Consider the following 25,951-nt stretch of genomic DNA (forward strand, 5'->3'; position numbering starts at 1 on the left):
GTGTGCGCGCTTTATTGAAGTAGAGTTGATTTACAATGTTGTATTAGTTTCAGGTGTACAGAAAAGTGATTCATATAAATATATTCTTTTTCAGATTCTTTTTCATTACAGGTTATTACAAGATATTGAATGTAGTTCCCTGTGCTATACAGTAGGTCCTTGTTTATTTTGTATATAGTTCAACTACTTTGTTTTGTATTAACTTTTCAACTAATTTTCTTTTAAACTATTCTTAATATGTATGCCACATGAAAAGAATGTGTTCTGCATAAGGTAGAAATTAAACTGGCTAATTTCCAGCAAATGAAATTATGCAGGTAATTTATAAGAATAGGATCTTTTTTCCCCCATTTTAAACTATAGGCTGAATAAGAAAGGGCAGATAATGTAAATATTTATAAACTAGATACGTAAATGGATTGCAATTCTCTATCCCTATCTATGTATTTAAGTGTCCATTCTCTGTGTTCAGAAATGGATTTTGGAAGATATGTTGGTTTTCTTTCATCATCTTCCTCCCCTCGTGCATGATGTTGGGCTGGAGCCATACAAAGTGATTTAAACACACTTAGTCTCAAGCCTTTAGGAACTTAAAGTGATCTCTTTAGCCTTTCAAAGAGCTTGCTATGAAATTGGAGTCACCTGGAGTTATTGAAGCAATTGAATTACTGTTAACTAATATTAGAAAAGGGAAAGCAGAAGACTGAAGTCTGTTTTCCTAGCAGCTAATGAGGCATCTAATGATTCAAATGTCACTCTAAAGCTCGCCTCATTAAGACCGCATCTTCTTTTCATAAATGTCCTGGGGTAGCCGAACAAGTATATATGTTCATTTACTTGAAATAAGTAACAGAGCTTTCCAACCAAATTTAAATATGAAAGGAAGCTTCTTAGCACTGATATCTTCTAAATGTGTAAACACATTTCTTAAGAACAGCATCAGAGAGGTGGACTCTGTATCTTCATTCTTACAAAATTCAATTTTTGGATTATTTGAAAGTGGAGTCTGCCATCAAATTAAATGCACCATCGACTACATGTTTATTAAGAGATTTATTACCAGCTGCCTTATTTACTGTACTTTTATTAAAATACTACTGCGACTTCCATCTGAACACTCCTAATTTAGATATTTAACGGGAGGTCATAAGGCACTGAATTGTCCCTGTTATTTTTGGCCTACTAGATAGCATGGGGCACCTAACTTTAGGGGAATAAATTAAAGGGAGGGAATCTAGGTAGCTTCTGGACATTTGGGAAGCCTATGCACTTGATTTTTCAAATTGCTGCTGAAATGCAGCTCCAAAATTAGATATATGAAAGCTTGCTTCCTGAACTGGCTCAGTGTTTATTTAGAAGAGCCAGAATAACCATGAAGTTCTAGGCCCTGTGCTTGTGATAGGGTAAATGCCCAATAAACATCTGTTGAATAAATGAATGAATCAATGAATTGGGTATTACAATTTGGGGTCAATACTCTCTTTTTTTTTTTTTTGCGGTACGCGGGCCTCTCACTGTTGTGGCCTCTCCCGTTGCGGAGCACAGGCTCCGGACGCGCAGGCTCAGCGGCCATGGCTCATGGGCCCAGCCACTCCGTGGCATGTGGGATCTTCCCGGACCGGGGCACGAACCCGCATCCCCTGCATCTGCAGGCGGCCCCTCAACCACTGTGCCACCAGGGAAGCCCAATACTCTCTTTTTTATTTCTTTGAGAAATAGCAATAAAGGTGTTTTTCCATATTTACATCTGTATTTAAAGATGGTGATCTCCATGTTGGATATGTACTTATCAGTGGGTGAGAGCAGTGTGTATACATAAATCTACCTATGGATACAAATATGTAATTAGATTCACAAGCTGTAGGAAATGGGGAGAAGTATACAGGTTTTCAGACTTTCCAAACTGCCTAGAAAAATGGGTATTAATAGTGTTGCCTCCGGAGAGTTGGTTTTTCATCAATCACCATCTCCGTTACGAGGAAAGCCCTTTTCCCATTACTTTTCTATTTTAAATCTATTCCCCTGCCCTGGCTGATTGAACCTTTCTGAAATGTGCCAGGCAGAGAATCTCGCCTCTTCTCTCAGCTTGGAAATAATAATGTCTTCACATTTTCATGGCCTTTTCTGAAATGGGAACCTTTCATTTATGTTTCACTCTCAATTGAAATAAATTGATTAACGTCATGGAATTGTGTTTCACCACAGACCTTTCGAAACAAAAAGCTGCTTTTCTTATGTGGTAAGGGAACAGATTGTCCTAGATTTCTTTATGCTCCAAGGACTCAGGAGCAAAGGATCTGTTTTATCATTACATGTTATTGAATCCTAAAGAATGATCAGGTTTCATGGCATCCCTTTTGCTGTGTTTTTCCCTGGAGCAGTCCCAGACCCCAGGCCCTTGGCATTTAGTAATCACAGAGCTCTCTCTGGGACCCCTCTTCCAAATCTCTCACATTTTCCATCTCCTTATCTTTTTGCCCTATGAAAGGTTCTGTACCTTGCCTTCCACTTCTTGGTTTTTTTTTTTTTTTTAGTTGTAATAATCATATTCTTAGTTTCCAACGATCATCTTGCCTCTTACACTTGCATTTTCCCCCTCTCACAGCACTTGTGTTGTGTTGATTAATCTCTGTTTCACCAGGTCCATTCCCCTCTCTTCCCTGCCCTGCATCCCCGGAACTTCCTTGCTGGTTTTCCCAGTGAGAGGCATCAGGACAAGTTTGGAGGATGAGCTGAGAACAAAGTCAGGATATTTTTTACCTCCTCTCTTTTGCCTCTCAGCCTCATCTCTAGTTGTAGGTGCGTCCTTCTGTTACTGCAGCTCCCTCTGGGCAGCTTGGTCTCCAGGGGTAGCGCTCACTGACCTTGAGTAACACTATTCCTCCCCTGGCCCTTCAGCATTAGGGGTCGTGATGGCTCCCCTTGTTGCTAGTCTCTGGTGCCCACCATCCATCATTTGTTTTCTAACACTGTCCATGCCTTTATTCAAGACTCTTCACCTGAACCGTCAGGAATGAATTCTGTTCTCTGATGGATAGACAACCTGTTCTCAGCTTATAGATGTGGACTGTTCTTGATTTCTCTGAGGATTTGAATTAGAATTTATATTTGTAAGTTCCCATTTGACTCATGACTTCTGTCTCTGTTGCCAGTTGTTCTCTCAATGTTAATTTTTCTTAACGCTTTTATTCTTTCAAATGAAAATCTCATTTGATTAAATAGGTAATTCGTAAGGGTTTCCTCCCCTGCTGTGAACGCCGATTTCTACATCTGATGGGTCTCCCTGCCTTCAGTTCCAGTCCACTGAGCCCTCCTGGACATCATAACCAGATGAATATTCCTTGTACACCTCTCTCTGATGTTGAAACAACAAAAAAATTAGATTTTTTGGTTTGGTATTGAAAATCTTTGAGCATCTGGGTCTCAGCTTACCATTTTGATTCTCTTGTCTCAGTAGACCCTCGACCTAGATTTCCCTTCCTCACAAGCACATTTTTCTCATCCCTCTTTCTATGACTGTGCACATCTAATTTGTACTCATGTTCCTAACTAGCTTGTCATCTACCTTCTCAGCCAAGTGCAGAGATCCCTTCCTCCTTCACTCTTATTCTGACCTTTATCACTTACCTCCTTGTCTCACATATTTCACTGCATGTCTTGTCTTACCAACTAGAAGGTAAATTCTTTGGAGACTAAGATTTTTAAAAATTTTGTTTCTCGTTCAATTATTCACTCTCCACTCCTTCAAACACTTTTGCTATTATCTCTGTTCTCGGGGCTATCAAGATGAGACAAGCAGTGTTCCCAGCTTCAAGAAGCTCACAGACAACTGGGGAGACAAGCACATAAGTAATGGGGACACAGTGTGAGAAGGGCCATGATAAGACACAGATGAGGCAGGAAGAAGGAAGGAGGTCTGGGAAGGCTGGGATGTCTTCCCTGGGTTTTCTTACCCTGGCAGGTGGAAGGAATGACAGAAGATGAGCAAGGGGCACTCTATAAATATTGGTCAACTGATGGAGCTTTGTTTTTAACTTAGGAATGGGGGCATCCAAGGCTACACGTTTAAGTAAGGCCTTGGTTCCAAAGTGATCAATGGGACCATGGTGTAGCCAAAGTGTGGGTTGTTATCCCAGATGGACTCTTCACAATCCCGAAGTTTCCATTCCCAGGCTGCGATTCTTGAGGGGTTAGGAGGGGAGCATAAGACTCACAGCACTCCACAATGCGTCCTTTTCAGCTGTGGCTGGCTGCTTTTCTGAGAGCTTAGCACCTGCCTCAGCTGTGCCCAGTTACCAGATGATGGACAGGTGGTACTGTTTGAAGCTAATGTGGCACTGATCAGCCTCACTCTGGTCTATGCTCAAAGTTAGTTGTAATAGTTAGGGCTTCAAAAAAAAGCTAAGGTAAAAAGAGAAGAGGAGAAGGAGATGCAAGGATGCAGCTGATAATTTGTGAGCAAAATCGCAAGCTTACGTGGCTTTGCTGAGGTTGCTTCCCTTGTTGCTCTACAAGAAAAGGCAGAAAGTGAGAAAGCGGAAAGTAGGAAAAAAGGAGATGGCTTGGAAGTTTTGAAGAGCTCCTAGACTCCTGGCCTTTTCTAGCCCTCCCAGCCACTGGGTTTCATTTTTTAATTAAGAAATAGAACACAGTAGTGGAAAGTACCCAAGACATAAACGAACACACCATGAATTGTCTCCACTGGGAGAATCTTCAATTTTCTGCCTGGAGGGAGAAAGGTCAGAATCCAGGTGATGAGAGTTGTTTGACCCCGCCCTTCCTCCAGCCTTTAATTGGGGGCAGCTGACCTTCCCTTCATTTTCCCTTTTGGAAAAGCCAGAGAGAGTGGAGTGTGTGTCGTCTCTCCTGTTTCGTAGAGCTGCTCTGGATCCTGCAGGTCAGTCCTCGGCTCAGGAAGGGCACATGTAGATCCTAGGGAACAAGAGAGTTCACACTGGAGGTGGGTGAGAGGGGCACGAGTCTTTCAGGCAGAGTTTTGCAGTGCTCTGGCCTCTCCTTCCTATTCTCACTGTGGATATTTAGTTTGGGGATCTGAGGCGGGAGAAAAAGTGCCGGAGGTGGGACTAGGATATGGCTGGGACATTTGCTAGCAAATATCTGCTTTTCTGCAGAAATTCAAATCCATAGTGAGACTGGGAAGGGACTTTTGCAGGGGAAGGGAAGGTATCTGATGGAAATGGTCATAATTCCTAACAGTGCGCGGTGGTAGCCTCATGATTTGGGTCCACCCTCTGCAACTGGGTTAGTGACTTAGCTTTCTGAGGTCTATACTTTCTGGTACAAAGCCAGGCAGTTCTGGGGAAGAGCTTGTTCTTTGGCTTTGGACAGACATGAGTACAGGTCCTGGACCTGCCACTTAGTAGCTTTGGGACTTGGGCAATTCATTTTGGTTCTTTCAGCCTCAGGTTTTTTTTTTTTTTTTTTTGGTACGTGGGCCTCTCGCCGCTGTGGCCTCTCCCGTTGCGGAGCACAGGCTCCGGACGCGCAGGCTCAGTTGCCATGGCTCACGGGCCCAGCCGCTCCGCGGCATGTGGGATCCTGCCGGACCGAGGCACGAACCCGCGTCCCCTGCACCGGCAGGCGGACTCTCAATCACTGCGCCACCAGGGAAGCCCCAGCCTCAGTTTTATCAACCAAAAAGTGGGAATAATAGGAGCTATCTCACTGAGAGGGTGAAATGAAATACTACACATCGAGCAAATTGGTGGTGGTGGTGATTAAATAGCTCCCCTAGTTGCTGACCAAATGGTCCCGATGTTTTATCCCACTATCGCTTTCCTTTTTACATCTCCTCAGCCAGCATTCTGCTCTTTTTACACTAGGATGTTTAAGGGACTTTTGACTCAGGTCAAAAGAAATAATGTGGTAAATCTGTCCCTCTATCCCATTTAAAGTCTTCTATCCTTTCTGTCAATGGGCCACATGTGTTTAGTATATTCTAGGACTTGGGATGGTAGGAGTTATGCAAGGGGTAGAAAGAGAAACCACAGGGCATGGGTTACATGGGGTATACTAATGGACCTCACAGTTGGCTACCAGTATAGGGTGGGATGCGTGGTCTTTTCGAAAATGTTGGCTGTGGACTTTTTTTTGTTGTTGCGTTACGCGGGCCTCTCACTGCTGTGGCCTCTCTCGTTGCGGAGCACAGGCTCCGGACACGCAGGCTCAGCGGCCATGGCTCACGGGCCCAGTCGCTCCACGGCATGTGGGATCTTCCCGGACTGGGGTACAAACCCGTGTCCCCTGCATCGGCAGGCAGACTCTCAACCACTGCGCCACCAGGGAAGCCCCATTGAAAATGTTGGCTGTGGACTTTTAAGCTATTATGTTATCAGCAATCTGTTTTTTCTGCCATTGTTATTTGTAAATATGCCTAGAGGTTAGGATATGATAGACGTATCCAGTAAATAGAACAAATATTAATTATGAAATACAGAGAGGATATAGTGTACTGATGCTCAGCTTGGAGTAATTAAAATAAAAGGAATTCTCTATATATGTGCAGAGGAGAATGCCACTTACTACTTTTTTGTACTGCTTTGAAATTGGAGACTTTACATCTAATTTCTGCCCAATTACTTCTGTTACCTTAGTCAGTTGGCTATTGATGGCTTATCTTGGAGTGTTGGTTTCAAGTGACCATGATCGAGAATTCAGACTCTAAACCCAGAAAGACCTGCAAGATCTTTATAATCCATATTTTCTAATGTGAGTTCAGAAAAATCCTAGTCACTTGACATGATCTATCCCCAAAGAATTCTGTACTTAGGGAGATGCTGCAGATTATAGTGCCTCCTGGAGCCAACAGTAAAATAGTTAATCTTCTGCCAAGTCCTAAAACCTCTGTAAAACCTGTGTAGTTGGATTATTCAACTCTTTCCCAAATCCCTTTGAACATGGAACCTTTTCTTCATGTAATGCCTGTTCAATCTTCCAGAACAAACTTGGGGAAACACTATCTTGTTCCAAGCCTTCATTTTGGAAATGAAAAGCAAAGGCCAAAGAGGCGATTTGCCCAAGTTTGCTATATGGTGAGGCCCTTGAATTTTCTGCCTGTGTTCCAAATCAAACATTATTACCTTGTAATTGAGGGAAGATGCTAATGAAAGGGAATTCTTCCTCTCATGGACTTTACCTAATAGCTTTTGTTAACTTGCTTTCTGATCTTTTCTGCATTTTGGTTTTCAATGAACACTCTTTCCAGAGAGGGTACATACTAGTATTGTTTATTGTGTAACCATGTAAGTTCTATTGTAATTACAATTTTGTTTCTTTTGAATCCATAAGATAAGCTTTCTCTTTTCCCTCTAAAGCTCACCTGTCTTTTATTCCCCCCCAACCCCCAACTTTACACTGGTAGAAATGTCACCGTCCCTTGTTCTTCATCTTGAGCATTACCCCAGGTAACCGATCTGAGGACCTACTTTTTGCTCCCAGAGAATATGCACATTCCTGTGCGCTGCAGGATTTTCTCAAATTCTCCTCAGAAGCTGAACGACTTCTGCATAATCTACTACTGCAAAAGGAAATTAATTGATATTATTAATGTTTTTCCCCTTGATGACAATTGTTTTCTTGATCTCAGTGTAGGTAATACATTATGCAGGGTTCTGAATGTTGGCTTGTGGATGTGCCACTCACTGGGGTCATTAAGTACCCTAAACCACGCTCCTCAGGATGTGCCTTAAAGAGCAGAATTGCAGGGCTTGCTCGCCAGTCTCCTGCAAACTATGATGGCCACTAAGTGTTCTGAGAACTCTGGAACGAGTGTTCTCTTCAGTCCCGGGTTGGCAGTATTTGATGTGAATTCAGTGTGGTTCAGTCCAGCTAACGTTTGCTTTCTCAGAGTCAAAACATGTGCTCTGTTCTGGAGACTATTTTTTTTAAATGTATTTTGTATTGTTGTTGCCCATGAAGAGTTCACCTTCTAGTGAAAAAGACCAACTTCTAAATGAACATGACACAGGGTGTTAAGTGCCGTATTATATGGTGTGCAGAAGGCTAAGGCACAAAAAGGAGTAAATTCAATGGGAAGAGGCTTTATGAAGCACTTTGATGGCATCTTGAAGCACATCTCTTTGAAGGCCAAGAAGCTTGGTAATTGAAGTGTGATAAATATGTTGCAGGCTTCCGTGCCCTCACGGTCTCTGTCCCACTTCCAAAACTCTTGTTCCAATTAGAACTCTTGCTCTCAAAATATGCCATATATGGAAATGTATTAATATCAAGTGTATTGATGTAAAAATTCACCATTTCAGTCCAGATTATATAAGTTTCAGTGTAACTCTTTAAATAGACCATCCTATTATCTTCTTCCTCTATATGATTATTCCTACTATCTCCTTAGTGCTTATTATTATAGGTCAGCCTCTGTACTGAGAAGCTCCCATTTCTTTTGTTTGTTTGTTTTTAATGTATATATCAGTTTTTACTAAGTGTTTTTTTTAATACAGCAGGTTCTTATTAGTCATCAATTTTATACACATACATGTCAATACCAATCGCCCAATTTAGCACACCACCATCCCCACCCCACCCTGGGGTTTTCCTCCCTTGGCGTCCATACGTTTATTCTCTACATCTGTGTCTCAACTTCTGCCCTGCAAACTGGTTCATCTGTACCATTTTTCTAGGTTCCACATACATGCGTTAATATACGATATTTGTTTTTCTCTTTCTGACTTCACTCTGTATGACAGTCTCTAGATCCATCGACATCTCAACAAATGACTCAATTTCGTTCCTTTTCATGGCCGAGTAATATTCCATTGTATATATGTACCACAACTTCTTTATCCATTCATCTGTCGATGGGCATTTAGGTTGGAGAAGCTCCCATTTCTTGCTGTGTTTATTTTCCATGTAATCCTGACAATGATCCCATGAAACATTACTTTTCAAACTTGTCTACAGATTAGAATTCTCTGGGGAGCATCACAAACTACTACTGCCTGTGTTCCAGCCCCAGAGGCTGATTTAATTGATCTGGGATGTAGCCTGGGCTTTAGGGTTTTTAGAAGATCCCCAGGTGGTGACGAATATCGTTTAAAATTGATTGTGGTCATGGTTGTTAAACTCTGACTAGATTAAAAAACATTCAATTGGATACTTTAAATGGGTGAATTGTATGGCATGTAAATTATATCTCAATACAGCTCTTATATTTAAAAAATCCTAGGTGAATAATTTGGGAAGTACTGCTATAAAGTAAATGGAGAAACTGAGACTTGGAGAAACTTAGTGACGTGCCCAAACCCTCATAGCTAGCCAGGGTGGAGTAAGAACCTAGGCAGTCTGACGCTAGAGTTTGTTCTTACCAGTTACTTCATCCTATTGTCTTCAAACGTGAAGATGATTCTGCTATCCCATGACTCCACAGTACATGCTTGGAGAAGTAGTGATGGATTTGCTCCCATCTATCCACACACCCTCAACATGTCATGTTGTATAATCAGTGGATCTAATTTGCAAAATCATTGGCATTAAGACAAGATAAAGGAATTAGCCCGTTTGGGAATAACATTCTGAGTCGGTTTATCACAGTACTGAAATGAGCTGAGCTAGCCTCCTTTGGTGGCCAGGAGGCATCCTCCGAAGCACATTGAAAGAAGAACACATGGGTATCAAAGTTATAAATTCAAAACCAACTGTTCCATATCCTGGAACCTGAAAATAGAATTCTATTTAAGAGATACTGCCTGGAATGTTACCTTGCTCTTTGTCACCCCTCTACTGAATTTGGGTATAAAACGCACATAAAAATAGTTCAACTATAATGGGAGAAATGTTTGGGTTTTGTCTGCAGATTGGCAATAAGAAGGCAGGCCTGCTTGGAAGGCCTGCTTTTACCATTCCCATGAAAACACAAAAGGAAATGATGAGCCTCTTCATAATAAATTGTCGTAAATGTGTTTTCTGGAAGGAAGGCTGAAGGTGTAAGTCCCTAGAGCAGCATGGTGACTTTCCTGAGAGGAATGCTTTGTCTCTTCTATGTAAAGGTAATCACTGCTGACCTCTTAATGGCTGCTGCCGCTCTACCTATGTGCTCCCTTTCTGAATAAAGATTGAGTTCTAAAGGATGAGCTCAGCTCAGAGCTGAAAGGGAGGGAACTCTTTAAAAATGGCCTTTCTAGAGGCTTAATGGTTGAGTTTCAGGGGATGAGTTTAGTTCATTTTGCTTTAGTAGTTAGGTGCCAACTATCTTCTCGAGTGTTGAGAAATGTAGCAATTTGCAATCTATTTCTTATAGACAAACATCAGCTGGGAGACTAAGTTATCTTAAATACTAATGATTAAAAAAAAAACAGCATTGTCTGTAGTTGCTGGAGATATTTGCTTGGATTAGTGTTTGTTTTGTTTTTAAATTAATATTAATTTCCCTCTTTTTTAAGTCAATGAAATCCATTGTGCTAATACTTTTCAAGGAAGAAGGAGTGCCTATTAGAATCCAGTAGGGAGGAATAAAGTAGGAGCTAGGCATTCTGGCATTCTCTAGCAAATGAGAAGGTTGTACTGTTGATGAATTCTTTTATTCTGTATTTGGGATCAGCCCAGCTGATTGTTCTGGATCATCAGGCTGAGTTACCCTGTGTCCTGTAGGGAGGTGGGGGCTTGGGGAGCTGGGGTGGTGTGTCCACCTGGAGGCTTCCCAGTGGCACTCACGGGTACTCTGACCCCCTTTTTCTTAGTTGTTCCGTCATATCTCCATCCATCAGTAAGTACTTCTAGCTCTTCTTCCAAAACATGTCCAGTATATGACCCCTTCTCACTCTCCCACTGCCGCCTCACTAGTTGAAGCCCCTGGCTCAACTGTAGAGCCTTTCCCCTGTTTGGGCTGCTTCTATCCTTGCCTAGCCATAGCCCGTTCTCCACACAGCACCACGGCACTCTTTAAAATCTAAATCAGATCGTCTTACTCCCTGGCCTGAAAACCTCCAAAGGTTACCTGTTTCAATAAGAGTAAAATTTAAATGGCTTAGCCTGGCACTGCCCGTCTGCATCAACCTTATCTTTCTGTCTTCATCCTGGATCACGATCCTCTATTTCACCAGGCTCCAGCCAGGTTGGCCATCTTTCTGTTTTTCATTCGTGATTCAACTTGGTCCACATCAGGGTCTTTGTGTTTGTTCTTCCCTTTAATTAGAGGGTCTTCAGTAAATAGCAACCCTTTTCCCTGTTGTGTTTCCCAAATTTGTCATTGAAATGTCATTGAACTTGTCATTGAAATTGTGAAAGGAATGGCAGATAGAGGCCAGGCGTGGTGGACATGGCATTAGATCTTAGGCAAGGTGGCTAGCTCAGGAATTCTCAGAGTCTTAATATACATATGAATTACCTAGGGATCAAGTTCAATGCAAATCCTGATCCAGTAGTCAGGAGTGGAGCTGAGAATTTGCATTCCTAACAAGCTCCCAGGTAATGCTGACGCTGTTCCTCCCAAGGCCACACTTTGAATATTAAGGGGCTGACTGGTATTGAACCCCCCAAATTTTAGGCCAACTAATGTACCCTTATAAAATATTCAGTGCCAGGCTCCTCTTAAAACCTGGGAGTGGGGAAAAGCAGGCCGCCCTCACTAACACCCTGGATGGCTGGTCTCTTAACTAATCGATCTCAAGTGAGACTTTTCTTCTCAAGTGGGTCAGAGGGATCCCACCTGACCATCCAATCTTGATCAGTTATCCCACTGCCCATCCCTTTCAGCTCCATTATCCCACATTATTATTTTTTCCAGCTCTCACGATGATCTGAAAATCTTATTTTATTTGTTTATTGTTTTTCTCCTGATTAGAGAAGGAAGCTTAGCTTGTCTTATTCACTGCTGTATCCCCATAGTTATGAAAGGCAGTGCTCACTCTATATAGTTCCTGAATAAAATAATATGGAGTAGTTAATCTAAGACAGATTGACCAGAAGTTCCATGATGGTGGAGCCATTTCTTTCCTGTTAATCGTTGTGTCTCTAACACCTAACGTAGGACATGGCACATGGAAGATGTTGAGTAAGTGAATGAGAAATCAAATTAGAAATAGGGAAAGCATATTTTAGAGTAACAACTAGTGGATCAAATCAACTAGCAGGTGTTACTTTACCTAGGGGTAGGATCATCTCCGTACTTTCCCAGCCTTTGTTTTAATATTAAGAATTGTGCCTGAGTAGTTGGTAACAGGCCGTTTTGGGGGCATGGAGGGGGCATTCAGAGTCCATTATCAAGAGGCTGCTGAAAACTGTACCACTTGATTGGAGGCCATTGTCCACTGACACTTCTGAGCAGAGACACAAACATTCCTGAGAAAGAGTGAGCCATCTATTTCCACCTCTCATTTTTCTTTCAATGATACCAGAACCACAAAGTTCGTTTGCTGAGTTGCCTTTTCAAGTCATAGTGGATAATGGCCTTAACTTTTTTCCATCTCTGTGAGAATTGGGCTATTCACCTGTCCTCTGCCCAAATGGCTATTGCAGATTTTCTCATTTCAACATTCTTGACAGAGGTTTTTTTTTTTTTTTCCATTTCATCATCATCTGAGGCTAGGAAAAATGGCTCAAATATTCTTTGACTAGCTCTTACTCTGTCAGTAGAGGTTTTGAGGATTCTACTTCTATAACTTGGCTGTAACTGGATTAAACAGAGAAGAGGGAAAGAAGGATTGAACTAAAGTTTGTTGAGTGTGTCTTGTAGTCTAGGTGCTTTGGAAGAATAGCTATGTGGAAAGCTTGGCCTTGAATGTTGGCTTTGTTCTTTGTTTCCAAAACGGGATTGGCTTTTATGTAGGTCCCGCTTTGTATCTTTCTGACTGGTAATTTGAGGTCTAATGCCTACATGTAAGCTACTGCTTTAGGGCGTTCTACTGTATTGGTTTGCTTTGCTTTAACAGAGTAGGCTCTTACAGGATACATTAAGTAACTTAAATTCTAGAGATAGGGACTTTGAAAAGTGCAGGGACTGAGTCCATTATTCAGCTGATGTTTACTGGCTGTCCACCATTTGCTAAGCACTGTGCTGGCTGCTCTGCACATGGGAATGTCAAATGGAATCTTATTTCTTTCTAGGAACAGTCTGTTCTCTCTAATCTCTGCCTCCTTCCTTCCCTTCGTCCCTCTCTTAGACACACACATACACATTCACTCTTTCCATTAGGAAAAGCAGCAACTGCCCTGCCTGGTGACAGCCTGGCATCCCCTCGGCTGTGGCCTACATGCTAGTAGAGAAAAGGTCATCACGGAAAAGTGGAAACGGGGCTCCACCCTGCCGTCTTTCTCTTGGACTTGCCCATAGCTGTGAGGTGTGCACGATCATTCTCTTCCTCAGTATGTGGCCTGCCTGATTCTTGCCAGTTATCATTTTCAACCTTGGACAGGGAGAGGAAGTCAGACCAGACCTGTGGACCTGGGGCCCTGGGGTCCCATTGATATTAACGAGTACTTGGAGAGGAAGACCCATTTGGTTTTTGACTTGAACTAATTTATGTACCGTTGACTTAGAGAATTCAGAGACTACTGGGAACTGCCCAGCTATTCACAAAGCTGTTTTTGTCTCTCTATGTGGCTTCCGGGTCTGCTTGGGGAGGGGGTGTTAACAGATAACCCTAATCTAACACAGTGTTCCTGCCTGCAAGATCATGATCTAGTACGTGAGGTGGAAAATTGAATGCATAATTATAGTATGAGTGAGGGGTACTGTATTAGGAGTGTGTCCGAGGTATGTTAAATAAGGCAGAATGGTAGGACAGGCCCTCTGCGTGTGTTTCCCTCATTCTTTTGCAACAGATTGCATCTTTGATAGTCTTGATAATGGAAGGAAGTTACCCGTCAATATAAGCTAGTTATCTGTGCACTGTCTTGTTTGTAAACTTATAAACTGCAGTTTCCTCATTAGAGTGTTCCATGTTACAGTTTAATTTGCGTCTTACTTACTGTGATCTGAAACCTTTGGGAGTCATCATCCTGAAACATCCATACTTAACTTCTCTGGACATAGGTGCCCTGGCCTGTCCCCAGCAACGTAGCATGCCCAGAAAAGTAAACCACCAACACAGGAAGACTCCAACATTTTAGCAGTAGGCTTAGGCAGTTGAAGGAGAGTTTGAAAACCAAGCAGATTTGTCGTAACAGTGTTTGTAGGATGGCTTTGTAAAGAAGATGGGTAGGAGAGACGTGCCTGTGCCTTCTCTCTTGCCCTGGAGCTGGCAGGTTAAACAGCCTCCCAGAGAGATGTGTGTTTTTCACTCTCTCAGTGAGTTAATGGAGAAAGTGAGATTGATATTAACGAGTACTTGGAGAGCAAGAGACCCCTCCTGGAGCAGTGTTTGAAGATCAGAACTTTGTAAGGTGCATTGTCCTCTAAAGCCAGAGAAAGTGCATCAGCAGCTTGAGTGGAAACATCAATAAAGAAATAATAAAACCTTGTTAAGTGGAAGACTTCTGGGAAAGTGCATTTAACAAAATTGAAGACAAGAAGGGTAATCTTAGCAGCAACCTGAGAAAATGTCATCGGAGAATTTAGCTGTAACCGGGAGTGCTCTACAGCACATGTACACTTCACTCCTTCTCGGTGACAGTGACACATCTTTTGTAATCCTTTCTCTGTGCACCCTCAAAATGGGGTTAATGTTTTCTTTGTGCTGAATTTCATAGAAATAAGTGCCCCTAGAGAAATCTTAATTATCTTTCTATTTCTTTTTTTCTCATGTTAATTCCCTCTACACTTGAAAATTAATACCACTGTGGATTTACAGAATTTGCTAATTAGTAAGAAGCTTGACATTTATTAATACAAAACTATGAATAAACCTACTAATTTAAAAATTATGTCACCATCAGAATGTTCCCATGGAAGCTGGAAGCCCCAAGAAAAATGTAGTCTTTAGATATTTATTAACAAGGTGATTAGTTAGAGGATTACCATAGGACATGTTATTTCAGTGCTAGAAGTTTATTATTCATGTTCCTAACTCGAAGAGTTGAGATTCTGGGAGATTACATGTGCTACCACATCTTTAGCTTGAAATGGATGGAACCATCTCAAGGCTACCATGAAAGCTTTCCTGGATCACTAGACTAAAGGCTAAAAATGAAAAGTAGGTTTTGCATGTCATGCAGCAGCTGCGGTTGATTGGTAATGACAATCTGGAAGGCTCTGCTGAGAAGATCCTGCTGGATAACACGTTATGCCTGGTCAGTGATGTGAGTCATATATAGGAGCAGGAAGCCACAGCGTGAGTGCTAGGTGTGGGCCCTTCCTGATATAGACCAAACCAGGCAGTGAGCTTCCCAAGCAACTTTTGTTCTTTTCATTGGGTGTCAAAGCTCTTGGGAGTCTGGGTTTAGCAGCTGAAATGTTCTTCCTGGATGATGTGGCAGGAGGAGTAAATAATGCCATGCCAGAACTCTAAAAAGCACTCTGAGCAAAACTCTGACCTGAGCCATGCAAAGGCCTCATGTGGCCATATGTGTACAGGGAAGCCAGTCAGGGAGATCGCAAGAGGCTGAGTGGCTCAGAGTTTGTTTCCTGAAAAGAGAAAGGAACTGGGGCAGGGCTTAGAGGCACCCCTCTCTTGTCAGCAGTGGTTCCGCAAGTGGCTTCTGACAGTCTGTACTCTGGCACACAGAGGCAAGGACTGTAAAGATAGGAGTTTGGTTGTGCCAGTCAAGCTCTGTCCCAGGAGGGCTCTTGAAGTCGGGATCATCTAAACAAAATCCCTTGAAACTGGGGTAAAACTTTTCAAGAGAATTTTTTTTTTAAGTCTATTTGTTGCCTTTTTCAAAAAGCCATGGGCTTTGCTCACATTTGTCATCAAACCAAGGTTCAGATGTGTAGGTTACTAATCACTGGCATTTGAAATGTTACTTTGAAAGCAAGAGCCTTTAAGGCTACGGAGCTCTAGAGATGCTGCTCGGGGAGAACACTCATCATCATTTTCCGAGGACTGGAAATCCACTCAGCAGTACATATGCACTTCATTAGTGACTGCTTGTCTGCCTTTTAAGTACCGTGTTGTACTGCTCAGCCCAGTTGGCAGTGAAAGGTGCCATAGATCACCCTTAGCAACGGCACAGGCTGGAAGGAGAGTTGCCCCTTCCTCTCCATGTTTCTCTCATGTCGTGGGCGAACCAAGTGAGCAGGTGTGGCAGAGCCATGGAGAGAGTCAAGGAGAGCTTGACTATGCCCTTGGCCTGTTCCTTTGGCCCTCAGAGAAATGGCGTGGCCACCCTGTGGGCTCTGAGTAATCTCCTTCCACCTATGGAAAACCAGACTGACTCATGGTTTTCCATGAATGACTGTAGGCAGCAGCAATTGTACACTTGAAAATTAATTCCTTTCCTGCCGACGCGTTCTTTTGTGCGTTGTTGATTTCACCTCCTCTTCTCACCCACCTGGATGTAGACATTTGCAATGGTCATTTACATTAAAGGAAGGTACAAGTGATGTCACGGGGGCAGAAGATCTCTCCTAGCATTGCTGGAGGTAGACAGCAGGCCCATGTCAGATGCCCCGGTACAGATCTTACATCTGCGTTTTACTTGCTGTGTGGGCTTGGGCAAGTGACTTCCACTCTCAGTGCTTTCCTCTTCTGTAAAATCAGGATGATGAAAATACCTCCTTACAAGGCTGTTAAGAAGAATAAGTGAGATATTTACATGAAGCATTTAGCTTAGTGCCTGGTTTATACCAAGAGCTGCAGGACTATTAGCTCATTACTAGTATGATTAACAAATGCAAATTTTTAATAAGTTAACTGCACAAGTTTTCTAACTGTCTCTACATGGTGGGTGTCCGTGCGAGGTGTTCTTGCTGGCTTCACATGTATAGAAATGCTGACCCCGAGTACTCTTTTCAGAAGCGGCACCTCTGAGCTTTATAAAGCTGTGGAAAGAACATTCTTATCCCTGTGCCATAGTCACTTCTAGACAGTGTTCAGCATGGTGATCATTGTGGATGAGGGAGCAGCTACACTGGACACAGGTAGAGTGTCACACCTGGGTTAGGCCACTTCTTCTCACCTCTGATGCTGGCCTCCATCACCTTTCCTCAAACCCCACCGTAAGCCCTCATCTTGCCCTGCCCTTCTCCGAGCAGTGCTTGGGTAGCCAGTTTGTTTTACTGAGACAAGCTTTGAGGTCTTAGCTGATAGGTGACCTTGATCAAGTCATTTCACTTCTATGGGTTTTGTTTCCTAAATATCTACTGTATAGGCTGTTGGGGTTTAAATGAGCTAATGCAGGTCAAGGGCTAACATAGGCCCTGGCACACAGGAGGATTCAATCCATGCTCATTTGTTGTCATTGGTGCAAGTCTCCTGCTGCTGTTGAAGGCTAGGAAGTCCAGGAAGGAATGGATTTCAGGTCAGTCCTGTCTTCCTCCATTAACTACAAAGACCTCCCTGTCATAGTTTCAGGGGGGACCAGCTCATGCTTCAAACTGTATCTTTCTGTCTCCTATGGATCTGGGCCTGTCCTTACGTGCTCAGAAAACTGTATAGATGTCAATTAATATTTATCCAGCACCTCTCGTGTTTGAAGCAACATGCTGGACACTATGGGAGATGTCAAGGAAGGTTTGTATAGGACAGATCACCCAGATGATTGTTTTCTTCCTTTTTTTTTTTTTTTTTTTTTGCGGTACGCGGGCCTCTCACTGTTGTGGCCTCTCCTGTTGGCGGAGCATAGGCTCCGGACGCGGAGGCTCAGCGGCCATGGCTCACGGGCCCAGCCGCTCTGCGGCATGTGGGATCCTCCCGGACCGGGGCACGAATCCGTGTCCCCTGCATCGGCAGGACAACTCTCAACCACTGCTCCACCAGGGAAGCCCTCACCCAGATGATTGTAAGAGCCTCATTTTTCTTTTGAAGTCAGGCGGAGATCAAGATAAGTAAGAAAATGACCAATTAGTCTTCCCTTTTGAGAACTCTCAGCTCCAGTGAGCCCTTATACAAGTGAGCAGGAGGACAAGGAAGAATGAAACAGTACAGCCTTATTATAAGGGAGGCAATAGCCAGTATGTAAATGAGTACACCACGCAGGAAAGCTGCTTTGAGTCAGTGTGAATCATAAGACCAAAGTGAATGCACAATAGCCCCCCTGCGAACTCCAGCTCTCCTGAAGAAGCTTGCCTATTGAAAGAAACATCCCGCCTAGCCTGAACAATGGAGCCACGTGATGGGATTCAGGTGTGGATCTCAGTCTGCATGCTCGTTAGTGCTCGATGATGCGCCCCTGTAGGCAGTTGGAGCCTCATTACTGTTTGTAGGAGTGAGCTAATAATTAAGAGTTCTGAGATTGCAAATGGTGACAAATAGAATGAAGCAGTAATGAGATGGATGGGAATGGAGATCCCCTGATGAGTGCCGATCATGGTGAGGGACGAGGACATGAAAAAAGATACCACTGCCACTCCTAGAGATACTGAGAAATACCTATTGGTCTATGGCACAGGGAAATGGGAAGGCATTTAGCAGGCACTAAAAAGTGAAGGTACCCTGGATGGAACCTTGGATAAGGCTGTGCTGCAAAATCCGTTCTGGAGGGAAGATGGGTTAAGACTTGGACTGACTTCAAATTCATGTTTTATATTTTGTGGTAGTGAAATATGCAGAAGTGGGAGTGGGGAGGAGCCCTGCTTCAAGATCCTGTGAGAATTTCTCTTTATCTGCTGCTGCAACAGGTCTGATGATGTTGGTTCTAATGAGAACCTAATATCGAGACTATAGTTTGACTTTTTGTGATTTCATTTAACCAACATCTTCTGAGGACTGGGAGAAGCCAGTTGGATAGGTGGTCTGGAGTGGCCTTGAGTTCAAGGCCTTGAACTTAGATCTTACCATTAAATGAGCTTCCCATATGCTGTTGAACAGGATTGAAGGAAGATCCTTCATACAGTTCTGAACTTGTACCTTCACTGGATCATACAACCTGAGGTAGACTGTTAATAGGTTTTATCCTTCATGTAATTATCTTCTGAATAGCACAATTAGAAATTGCAGAATATGGTAGCACACTTAAAATAGAAGTACATCCATCTATAAATTGCTAGTGACACGTAGCTATAATCGACACTGTAAGTAGCCTTACCATTCCATTTTTAGTGAAAACCTATGAGTGGCATCGCTTCACCACAAAAAATCAGGAATTCCACATTAGTTAAAAAAAATTGTTTTAAAAAGTAAAGAACCCTGGATGTCTCTTAACCTCTGAGAGGCCTGTGCCCTGATGAAGGGATGCTAACATGTGGTTCCAGCTTCTGGAAGATTGCGGCTGATAGGTTTACCATACCAGCCGTTGGCACCAGTTCTAAGTTGATGTCCTCACATGTCTATCCATGGAGATGAACTCTTAAAAATCTTTTATGGCTATGTAAAAACTACAGTATTAATGGGAATGCAGTAGAAAATGATTACTCCAGAAAGATACATGACATTAAGGTGATTTTTCAACCTGTAATTCTTTTCCTTAAGTATTGTTTTAATATCATAACCTGTAAGTTCCCTTCTGCCATTGCTGTTCCTATGAAGATACAGTTTGGGTTACTTCTCCTGTTAAGATGAATCTCAGCTTGCATCAGACTGAGAAGTCATGCCATACTTTGTCCTTCAGTTGAGAAATCTTCCTTTTTATTCAGGCTTCTCTCTTTGCCACCCGAGCTGGCTATCTACAAGCACAGGCTGTTGATTTTCTAAATGGCTCTAGGCCTCGATGCTGGTGTTAAAGACCTTCACCATCTGTATTTGCTTTGACAGGATACATTTTTTAAATGACATAAGTAATTTTAAATTTTATACATTTTTGTACGCATGGTACTGTGTTTAATACTCAAGGTCAAGTTGAAATGTAAAACACATAGAAGTCACTCATTCATTCCCTATATCTTTCTCTACTTGATGAAAGGAACTTTAGGAGCAATTTTTTTTTTTTTTTTTTTAAAGGTGGGCTCTTTTTGAAGAGCATCTCTCCAGTGGATCAGTGGGAGAAGGGGGCTGGCAATTCACATTACACAAGGGTATTTGAAAAAATTCCCTTCAAATAGCTTCTCCAGTGCCTAGTCATAGTAGAAAGTAAAAGTATGCAGAAAAGGTAGTAGAATTGATTCCAAACCCATTTTCTCAGAGGAAAATCATTCTTAATTTTAAAATTTCCTATATGTACATGTATACACAGAAATGATTTTAAAATAGCTTAATATGTGTGCTCACTATTCTTTGAAAATAAATGACATATTTATGTAGCATGAATATAAAGCTCTATTATATCTATATAAATACAAGGTTATAATTATATAAATACAAGATTATATGTGTTATAATTCTATAAATATAAGGTTATGTATTTCATAAATACAAGGTTTTGTCTTCCTTATTTGTATTTCATTCTCTCATTGGATGAATTACCTACAAAGCCGATGTCATTATTGAGGGGTGGGTGGTGGCAAGAATGTAATAGGTCCAAAGAGCTCTTTGGCACTTCAGGGAGTAGGTATAAATACTTGTCTGGAAATTGGCAATGAATGGGCAGGAATAAGGGGCTCTTGGCCCTCACTGCACATTAGAATTACCATGGGAACTCTGAAAAACAACAAAACTAAAAAAGACCCCTGATGCCCAGGTCTCAGCCAGACCAATTAAAATGAAATATATGGGAGTGGGCTGTTGGTGAGTATGTTGAGAAATTGGAGCCTGAATTCATTGATGGTGGTCATGTAAAATGATGGAGTCACTAAAGAAAACAGTTTAGCCATTCCTTAAAAGTTAGAGAGTTTCCATAGGACCCAGCAATGCTACTCCTAAGTATATCCCCAAGAGAACTGAAAACATAGATCCACATAAAAACTTGTGCCTGAATGTTCATAGGAGCACTGTTCATAATAGCCAAAATGTAGAAACAACCCAAATGTCCATAAACTGATTAATGGATTAAAAAAATGTAGAATATACTTAAAATGGGATATTATTCAGTCTTTAAAAGGAATCAGCTACTGAAAAATGCTACATGGATGAGCCCTGAAAACATTATGCTAAGTGAACCAGACACAAAAGGGTACATACTATATGATTCTGTTTATATGAAATGTTTAGAATAGGCAAATCCGTAGAGACAAAATAGATGAATGTTTTCCAGGGGCTGCAGGGAGGGGTAAACGTGGATCAACTACCTGGAGGTTCTTTTGGGGGTGATGAAAATATTCAGAAATCAGATAGTACTGATACTTGCACAACTTTGTGAATGTACTGAAAACCACTGGATTATATGCTTTAAAATGGTAAACTTTATGGTATAGGAATTATATCTGAAGTTTAAAAAACTCTTAAGAAAGGAAACTTGAGCATGAGGACATTTTGTAAGCTCCTGAGATGATTTTAATGTACAATAATAAATACCTTTTTTTTTTTTAAATTGAAATTTGAAAACTGAACACACTGTAGCTTAAATCTTCTTCATCATGAGCTTCTCATCGCTCACTGACTGCAGCACCAATCAAGGCCCTGCATGATCTGGTCCCTGCCTACCTTTCAAACCCATCTCCTCACTTCTTTGTCTTGCTTTTTATTCTCAGACTCCACCATCCCACTGTTCCTTCCATTCCTCTAAGACCTTAAGCTCCTTCTTGTGTTGGCATTTGCTGTTTCCTCCACCGGGAACCTTCTGTCCGCAGATACTCAGATATAGTGGGCTCTTCCTCATTCAAATCCCAGATCAAATGTTAGGTTCCCTTTCCATTGACATTAAACCAGCCACTTCCACCTTGTTCAAGTCACTTCCTGTTTTTGCTCCCTGATTATTTCCTTCACAATCAGAAATGTTTTTGCTTGCTGACTGGTTTGTGGTCTCCACCACTTACCGTTCCTCCTTACCCTGCCCCTAGAATGCTCCGTGAGTGTAGGGGCTGGTACTTTCACCCCTAGAATAGTACCTAAAATATTACAAGTACATAATATTTGTTGAATGAATAAATAAGTGATCAGAGTTTAAGGAGCAACCATTTCAAGGAAAGATTATTTCAGTGTCATCAATCCCTGAAAATCTTTGTTGGAGAAGGGGAAGGAACCAGTGAGAGTAAGATTAGAGATGCTACATAAGCACATGTTGGAAAACAAAGTGATGGGAGGGGAGCAGAGTAGTTGATGAAGTGAGATCTTGAAGAAGTAGTTTGCATTTTCAAATCCCTGTGTGTTTCCTGTTTATAAATAGTTGAGCTTCAGTATTTTTTTTTTGACTTGTTAAAAATTGAAAAATCTTCTTCAGTGACACCATGGGTTGATGACTTAATACACTTTACTAAAATTTGGGTTTTTTTCTTTGTATAAAAATGTTACAGGTACACTTTTGTTTGCTTGAATTCTGAGACACTTTAAGATGTCTTCTCTTTTTGTTCTTGTTATTTTCCTGTGGGGTATTCTTAGGCTGTCTTTTGTGGAATTTTGATGTGTGCCTGTAAGCTTAGAATGTTTTATAAATTATCTAAACCTGAATATATGTCTCCAGCTATCCATTTATGTACGTTGATTGTTTTCCAAGTCATCAATAAAATTTGTTTGAGAGCCTGGCCAGCTGAAAGCGTCAGTTAGATGACGAGTAATTTTTCCTGTTGTTAGTCTTGGGATCCATTAGCCAGCAGCTTTCAAATGTATTTACTGTTTTGGTTAACATTTGGTTGCCCTGTTTTTAAATGAAGTGAATTGAAATAGAAACATTTTACTCATCAGTAGAAGTGTCTGGAGTTACTTGCAGTATGGCTTCTTCTGACCCCCAAAAAGGATTGGTCATGCTTTCTAGGGTTGGTTTAGAGTTCTGCTATTTGCTGAGTCATGTCAGGATATAAAAATGACAGATTATTTTTAAAGTAAGTCCTATCACTCCCAGCCATAATGGAATAACATGTTTATTTTTCAAGGTAAACAAAATATATACAAGTTTTTCATTCTTTAAACCAGAAGAACATTATTTCCTTTTCATCATGTCTGGCTCCTTGGTTGCCTAGGAGATGTCAGTTTTCATGGCAGATTGCTTTAGCTAGGATAGTTAGAAGAAGTCATTTCTCACTATATCATATTCCTAAATAATAACAAATTTTTTTAGAGATTTGGAGAATCAGAATGCCCAGTGCTGACAAAATTATGGGGAAATGGCCCTTCTCCCTGTACTACTACCAAATGTAAATTTGTGGAAACATTTCCTGAGAGATATTCGGCAGTACATATCAATAGCCTTGAAGGGTCAGTATCCTTTGAACACAGTGATTCTCAAATCTAGGAATTGATACATGAGAAGTAAAGAGATACATAAATGTCGATGTATGAAGGACCTTCCTCATAGGATTTTTAGGAGGATTATGAAGAAATTGCTTAGAATGAGGTAAGTAGGGAGTAACTGTGAGCTGTTACGTCTATTTAATCAGATATTGCTCTGTCTCTAGAATAGAGAGGTTGACAATCATCTAATGGTAGTGTAGTGCCAAAATGTGTTTTTTAAAAAAATTTTGCTTAACTAAAAATTATATGCCATTTATATGAAAAGCACTATTCCAAGCAACTTGCCATTAACTTGCTTACTAGTTGACAAATCACAACTGTTTACAGAATAAAATTGGCCTTTACTCTTTGCCAGGGTAAAATACTAACAACAATACGATGACTGGCATTTATCGTATACTTATTAAATGCTTTACGTGTGTCCTTGGGAAGTATTATTGTTATCTCCATCTCACAGACTGACCCTTGAGCTGTATTCTTTATTATTTTTTTAAATTAATTTTTATTGGAGTATAGTTGCTTTACAATGTTGTGTTAGTTTCTGCTGTACAGCAAAGTGAATCAGTCATACGTATACATATATCCCCTCTTTTTTGTATTTCCTTCCCATTTAGGTCACCACAGAGCACCGAGTAGAGTTCCCTGTACTTCGAGCTGTGTTCTTAACTTCATCACCCTAGAGGTTCCGCTAGAGAGTTGGGCTAAGGATGGAGAATTCTATTCAAAAATCTGTTGTTTTAGAAAGCTCCCAAGATAATTTCAATAAACCTAAGCTTTGGAACTAGTGCTTGGGGGAAGTACTTATCAAACTTTAATGTGCATATGACACAACTGGGAAGCTTGTTAAAATACAGATTCATGCAGTAGATTTGGGGTGGAGCCTGGGAATATGCATTTCTAACAACTCTCAGGTAAAGCAGAGGTGGTTGACAAGCAGACCACACTTCGAGTAGCCAGCCTGCTATGTGGCTTGTGAAAATATTAAGATTTTTCACTTGTCGCAAAGAAATCCTTCACTGTAGGGAAAGGTAATCATGGGATAGTGGTCTGGTGGTTAGGATTTCACATCCTCAAGAGCATGGCCTGTTTTGCTGCAGTCCTGAGTTTCTCAAACTTGAGTTGTTGGGTTTTGAAGATTAACATTCGCAAAAAGGAGTTTATATTTTGCGTTTCCATTTAGTGAAATAATATGAAAATAACAAACAGGCATATATTTTGGATCACCAGTTGACTGTCTTAGAGTATTGCCATGTGGTTTTGGCACCAAGGAATCCCCTAAAGTGACAATTAACTTTAATTCATCATTTCTGAAGGTGGGGTTCCTGAGGTCCTAAATTCCCAAGTTTGAGAAATTCTTAAATAGTCTCCGGTATAAATAGTATCCTCTAAAGGAGACCTTCTAAGGGTCAGAGTGACTTTGACTAAGCCATTTGACTTGCTAGACTTACTCAACATCTCTAAAATGAGAGGACTAGGTCTAAGTCATCTTTTTGGTCCTTTTCTGCTCAAAAATTCTAGGGTTGACTTTTCTTATTTTTTTTGTTTGTTTTTAATGAAGTACAGTTGATTTACAGTGTTGTGCAGTCTCTGCCGTACAGCAAAGTGACTCAGTTATACACATATATTCTTTCTTTTACTATTCTTTTCCATTATGGTTTATCACAGGATATTGAATACAGTTCACTGTGCTATACAGTAGGACCTTGTTGTTTATCCATCCTATATATAATAGTTTACATCTGCTAATCCCAAACTCCCAATCCATCTCTCCCTCAACCCCCTCCCCCTTGGTTCTCTATGTCTGTGAGTCTGTTTCTGTTTTGTAGATAGGTTCATTTGTGCCATATTTTAGATTCCACATATAAGTGATATCATATGGTATTTGTCTTTTCTCTTTCTGACTTACTTCACTTAGTATGATCATCTCTAGTTGCATTCTAGGGTTGACTTTTCTTTCTTGAGACAACGTTAGGAGAGTATGGCACTTATCTTAGTTGGACATTAACATAACATTTGCAGGCATATCAGGAAGAAACCTGAGCTACTCGGAAGTGAGCCGTTGTTATCTACTGTTGTTACTGGGGGAAATTCCACATTCTGGGACATTTTCTTTTGTGGCTGTTGAACCTTTTTCCACTGCAAGTTAGGTTGCCTATCTAGCCCTATCAAAAAATGGCCAATCAAATTCACCGACTCACAAAATTAAGTGTGAATAGTAGAGACCTTTTCATTACTTATAGAAGGTAGAGAGGTCAAGAGAAGGTACAGATAACTTTTGTAGCTGAAAAGATGGGAAATGGAGACTCCTTAAATACCTGGAAGTCACATATTTTTAGTTCAAAACAAGTTGTTACTAAGGAATACAAATTTAAAAATTAATTGGCTAAAAACATGACTTTTGTTTTCATTAATATACTCTGTCATTGTCTATTTAGAGACTCATGCAGGCCTCAGTCACTATTTCTGGAATCAGCCTAGTCCCTTCTATGTCTGTCTTAGCTAAGGGCCACTAATAAGACCAAGGCCCTAAACCTTAGACTGAGGTCCCAAACTCAGTACTTTGTTCTCTGGATGCCAGAAGCCATCATCTTCACCTTTATTAAGAAACAGATCCCAGGAGATGATTTTCCCCTGAGAATCCCACAGAATATTGGTACATCCAGCCTTCTTGTTTGGTTAAAAAAAAA

The 25,951-nt window shown here is 41.2% G+C and overlaps 1 protein-coding gene across 11 annotated transcripts in view; it reads left to right on the forward strand.

Moving 5' to 3' along the window:
* FHIT (fragile histidine triad diadenosine triphosphatase) overlaps positions 1-25,951 on the forward strand; it is a 1,449,512-nt gene that overhangs the window by 636,840 nt on the left and 786,721 nt on the right. The gene's annotated exons all lie outside the window — the stretch shown is intronic.

The sequence above is a fragment of the Leucopleurus acutus genome, assembly GCF_964270905.1.
Source record: "Leucopleurus acutus genome assembly, chromosome: 10".
NCBI classification, from domain to species: domain Eukaryota; kingdom Metazoa; phylum Chordata; class Mammalia; order Artiodactyla; family Delphinidae; genus Leucopleurus; species Leucopleurus acutus.